This window comes from Sylvia atricapilla, chromosome 1, assembly GCF_009819655.1.
Source record: "Sylvia atricapilla isolate bSylAtr1 chromosome 1, bSylAtr1.pri, whole genome shotgun sequence".
In the NCBI taxonomy this organism is placed as follows: Eukaryota; Metazoa; Chordata; class Aves; order Passeriformes; family Sylviidae; genus Sylvia; species Sylvia atricapilla.
This window is the reverse complement of record NC_089140.1, coordinates 63,042,152-63,047,373: the sequence shown is the minus strand read 5'-3', so window position 1 is coordinate 63,047,373 and position 5,222 is coordinate 63,042,152. Positions and strand designations below refer to the sequence as shown.

Sequence of the window (5,222 nt, the reverse complement as noted above, 5' to 3'; positions counted from 1 at the left end):
GACAGATTTTCTTCCAGTCCCATTTTCATTAGAGTCAAATGTAAGTTCCTCATCACCTTCAAGAGGAATTCGATTTCTTTTACTACTATAAAAGAATTCAGAGGTTGGAGCAGTTCTGTTGTCACCAGTATACAATGAACCACCTATATGTAAACCAGAAAAGATTTTTTCCCAAATCCGGTTTCAGTACATAAAGCTGGGTAGTGTGCTCTGTGAGATCTCCTATTTGTAAATTGAGCCATTTTTGTTCAAATTGTTTTGTGGTGGTATAATACACATGGAATTCCATGATATCTTTTTTTTTTTTCTGTAAGAGATTCACTTTTAAAACTTAAAAGTACACTTCAGATAAATGGAAGGTTAAATTCTATTGATGCACACATTCTTTGTATGTGCATAAGCTTCTGTTTGTTTGGGAAGTATAATATCAGTAGAGTATTTCCCACTTTAAAGTTTATTAATTTCTTTCTACTTTCTTTGAGGTGTCAGTACTGAGAAAGATGAATCATTTATTAGTAGGAGGCCTGACACACGATGAAATCACTATCTGACACTTCAGTGATTTCCAGTGTTGTTCTGTGAATATTCAGCAAAGTGCAGATGATGTGATATTGCAGTTCCGGGGGTAATGTTTTCTTCTTTTTTTTCCTGCAAGTGGGTGAAACGCTTTATCATCACACAGTGTGTGAGATCTTCCCCATTTGGGATGAATAGCCTTTCCTTATTGTTTAGAGTGATTCATAATCTGATGTAGGAAAAAAATAGAACACATCTGCAACTGGCAGAGAAGGTTTTTATATTTCTGCTGAGAATCAGTGAAAAAGCAGAACTCAATCCATGGGGCTTTTTTTTTTCGAGGGGAGGGATGTGGGGGAGGGCACAGATAACATTCTTGGCTGAGTGCTGCTGCAGTTTGAAGTCCTCCTGTTAAGTCAGAGCATGCAAATCCCCATTGTGTTACAAATGAACTACACCTAAGGGACAGTTCTCTGCTGGCCACAGGATTACCTCCGGAACAGGCAGTGATCTCAACCTAAAGATATTTAGGGTGTAAATTGATATCTGACAATCAAGCAATTGGCAATAAACAAGTGGGTGTTTGACAATAAGCTGAGCAGTTTTACGTACTCAAAAAGTAAGTAAAGTTTAATTCTAGAGTCTTCAGACCAGTAAACCATCCTGCAAACATATGGGTTAGAATTTTTGCCTTATTGAACTTACCTTTTTTCTCTTCCCTGTATATTTTTTATTCACTTCCCTCCCCATCCCCCCAGAAAGTGTTGCAGTAGTTTCAGACTACTGAAGATATTTTCCTGCATCACGCAATTTGAAATCTGAGCAATGTTACTCCTGCTCCTTTCCCAGGCTACTACACTCACTCATTCAGATGCCCTGCTATAAGTAAAATGTATTTTTACAGGCTGGGAAGTTGTAGGTACAGACATGCTGCTCCGTACCAAGTCTGGCATCTAAAAAGTTGCTTCAGGGTTTTCTTCTAACTTAACTGGTTCCTCCCTTTCTTTCCTCAGAAGCTCATAGTCTCTTCCAGTCCATCCTCTCGTTTCTGGAAGTTAGGGGCTTTTTCTCTCTTGAGGACTTTGTATAGTCCTCATTGCTCTGCTGTCTGAGCATCTTAAGTTCCTACCATCTATCACCACAATACTTTACAGAATGTACTTCACAGATGCATGTGGGTACAGCACAACTAAATATTCATCAAACTGAGGCAGTGAGAGAAGACCATGAAAGAGTTGGCAATTAAACTCACCTTTCAAGTAAAGACACAAAATATCTTGTGGGATATTCTCCCTCTCTAGTGGCTAATTTTTGTATCTTTGATTTTGCCCTCCAGGTTTTTGGCTCTAAACTGTTCTACAGCTACTACTGTAAAGAAGCAGGTGACCTTTGGAGATAGTAAAACTGTCTTAATTATGTGTTTGCTGTTTGCTATTGCTTGTTCCTCACCAGCATGCACCACACATCAGGTGTAATTATGTGTGCAAAAAGTCAGGAGTTTGTAACCACTTTGCTTACTGCCTTCTGATTAAAAAAAAAAATATTTAAACTTCAGAAAGGTAAGAAATTATATCAATTTCCAATCCAGAGGGACTTTGGTGTGTCTCTACCATCTTTCTTTGGCATCTCTACGTTGAAATCATCTGTCACATTAGGCGTGGATCCTGGTGGTTCATCACAGCTGCCCAGAGTGCCCTGGCTGGTGGGATCTTGGGAGGCGGGCTTTGACCCTGACATGAGCTTCTCCTTGAATGTGACTTAACACACAGGACTGCTCATCAGTGCCTGTCCTGCCACAGGAATGCAGGAACTCCCTGTGGGCTTCAGGGATCGCACAAACCCTTATGTGCAGGTGTGTCTGAGGAAAGGGCTGCTGATAGCAAGGGGAGGCTGCTCACGCCTTCTGATCTGGTGAGGAACCTCTTTTTAGGAGCACTCACACACTTGGGCCAGGCAGGAAGAACTAGATCATCACAAATAGTTCAAATAGGAGGCATTGGGTGGCTCTGCCTGGAGTGCAGTTCCAGGATGGTCTAAGCTGCTCCGAAGCAGAGCAGTTGCAGCCTGGCTTTGAAGCATCTGTATCCCCACCCCATGTATTGCACCAGGGCAAAGCCTGCTTGACTCCACCGGGAGCTGAAGTAACAAGGCAGTGTTGAGATATTTTTGAAGTTAGTTCTGTCCTCAAAACCAGTTCGGTGTGAGACCAGACAAGCATCCTCGCTGGCACAGGAAAGGGCAGCAGCTGGGGAAGGAGGGACTGTGGCAGCCGCAGCTTACATCGGATTAGACTGTCATGGAACCACGGCTACATTTGGAGGAGGCACATGAGCATCTCTGGGTGATTTGAGGGGACAATACCCCCAGGCAGGAGGAGGGGCATTGCGATAGTAATCTCTCCCAGTAGGACAGCTGATCCGGACAGAATATTTATCTACAGCATAAAATAAATTATAGAAGAACTTTCCAAACACATTGAAAAGACCTAGAATTTTGCTGTCAGTGCTGTGTAAAACAAGTTCATTCAACACAGGCTTAAAAGATGTTTGTTTTGCTCCCATCCCCTCTCCCTGGCAGCCCGCCCCATCTTCTTTTTGCAAGGCATGAGATATCCTCCTGCCCTGGCCTTCTTAGGTCATGGTATGACGGGCACCCTGCCAAACGAGGCTGATCTTATAAGCTGCTACTGCCCTGGTTGTTGCTGGGACTGCTTGCATGATTTTTAATTCACTTCTGTGCTGCCCTCATTTTTTTCTCCAGCCTGAGCTTGAAGTGGGAGTGTGCTTAGTTAGCTGTGAACTACACTGCTGCAAATTCATGGTCTATTAGCACCTTTTCAAAGCGCCCCTTTCTGTTCTCTGAAGGATTAGAACACAGCTATTAAAAAAAAAAAAAAAAAGAAACCAACCAAAAAACCACCAAAAAACAACGAACCAACACCACCCCCCCGCAAAAAGATTAAATAAATAAATTAAAAAAAAAAAAAAAAAGCCACACACACACAAAAAAAATCACAAACAACCTCAAAAAGCCCCACACAAAACCACTCAAGGCTATCGCACAGTGTCATTGTTTAGGGCTTTGTTTTTAAAATGATTGCTAAGATAGGTTTGTTTGTGTGCTTCCTTGCTTTCTCCACAGTGTATTTAGCGTTGAAAACAACAGCATCGGTAATAAGATGCTGATGAACCCAAGGTAGATGTGACAGCATAAGGTGGATAGTGCGCCTAGAATTTGTCAAAGCGGACGAAATAACCCCACCTTGGGCAATTTTCAGAAGAAATACACTGCAGTACTTGTCAGGTCTGGGTAACTGCTACATAAACATTCTACCTTCTGGCATACGAATATCACTTTGTATAAAGCAGTCACACCGTAAAAGAAAAGGGAGAGGCAGGGCAAAGACCCTGATCTTGTGGAGTCTTACGAGTCGAGATCTCAGAAAAGTGTAAAACAGAAACCAGCCTTCTTTAGCGATAACTACATTTATCTCTAAGCATGTTTCATTTGCACTTACATTCTGATAAAATAAACAATGCTGTAATATTTCTCGTTGTGTTTTGGAGAGTATATCTACATTCATCATCAGGAATACAAGTTAGGCTACAAATAGACTCTTTCTCATCAAGGGATTACTAAAATTTTCGGAATGACTGCCACAGCTGGGATACACATTTGGCAGAAATATCTTGCAGTATGAAATAACTAAAGAACTTAAGAAATCAAAATTTCCAATTACTACACAGTATCATTGTAGATATATTTTTTGTGTTAAATATTTATATATTTTTAAATACATATACGGATCTCATAATCTATCTTTCATTGAAACAAGTAACAAAGGAGTGGTAGGGAGCAGCTGAATTGTGCTAAGATGTTGACCCATATACGTGCGTATATTTTTTCTTTGCTAGGATGTGAGAAAGAAAACAATGACTTTCATAATCTACTCCTATAAAAGCAGTATGACAGCTTTCATCACAACCTTTATATGTTCATGGTACCTATTTACACACACATTTGTGTGCAGAGATATGAAAATCACATCTTGGAAATCAAATGGGGCAGATGGAATAAAAAGTATTGAAATTATAGCCAAAGCATGCAGTAAACTGTAAACCACAGTTTGTTTCCCTCTGTAGTCTTAGGCAGTCTTCTTTCTTTGCTATTTCCCTGATAGGTTCCAGGTGCACGGGTACGTGGGTGTGCTTAGATCGTGAGTGCACCACCTCTGTCATTTACACTGTAGGAGTCTTTACTACAAAAGGCAGAATCATCTACTGAAGTGTGGGAATAATGGAAGGACCGTGTTTCCCTAGATGTTGTACGTTAATTCCAAGAATATGTCGATTTAACTTGATTGAGGCCTCCTTGGAAGAGGAGCCACCCTTACAGGCAACCCTCCCAAGGAAATGGTAACTTAAGATAAAGCATTCCTCACCTTAGAGTTGTTAGCACAATGGCAGTGCTTGACCATGAGCACCTTGCCTTCCTCTGCCCTTAAACCTTTGGGACTCCCTTAGCTAGAGGGATAAAAGCCCAGGAAGTCACAAAGACAAAGAAATTTGGCATGATTGGAAATGTTTCCTTGCACAACATGAAATTACTAGTATAATTTCCAGTCGTTGCAGTCAGTGGAACTTTTCTTTTGAGAAGATTGTGCATCATCAGCATATGCTGTAATGAATAAGAAAAAGGCAAAATTT

At 40.9% G+C, this 5,222-nt stretch overlaps 1 long non-coding RNA gene across 1 annotated transcript; it reads left to right on the top strand.

Moving 5' to 3' along the window:
• The first annotated feature begins 301 nt into the window (after nucleotides 1-301).
• Nucleotides 302-1,935, top strand: LOC136367719 (uncharacterized). The gene is made up of 2 exons (XR_010744731.1): nucleotides 302-625; nucleotides 1,853-1,935. It is a non-coding gene; the product is annotated as an uncharacterized lncRNA (long non-coding RNA).
• Nucleotides 1,936-5,222: the final 3,287 nt, after the last annotated feature.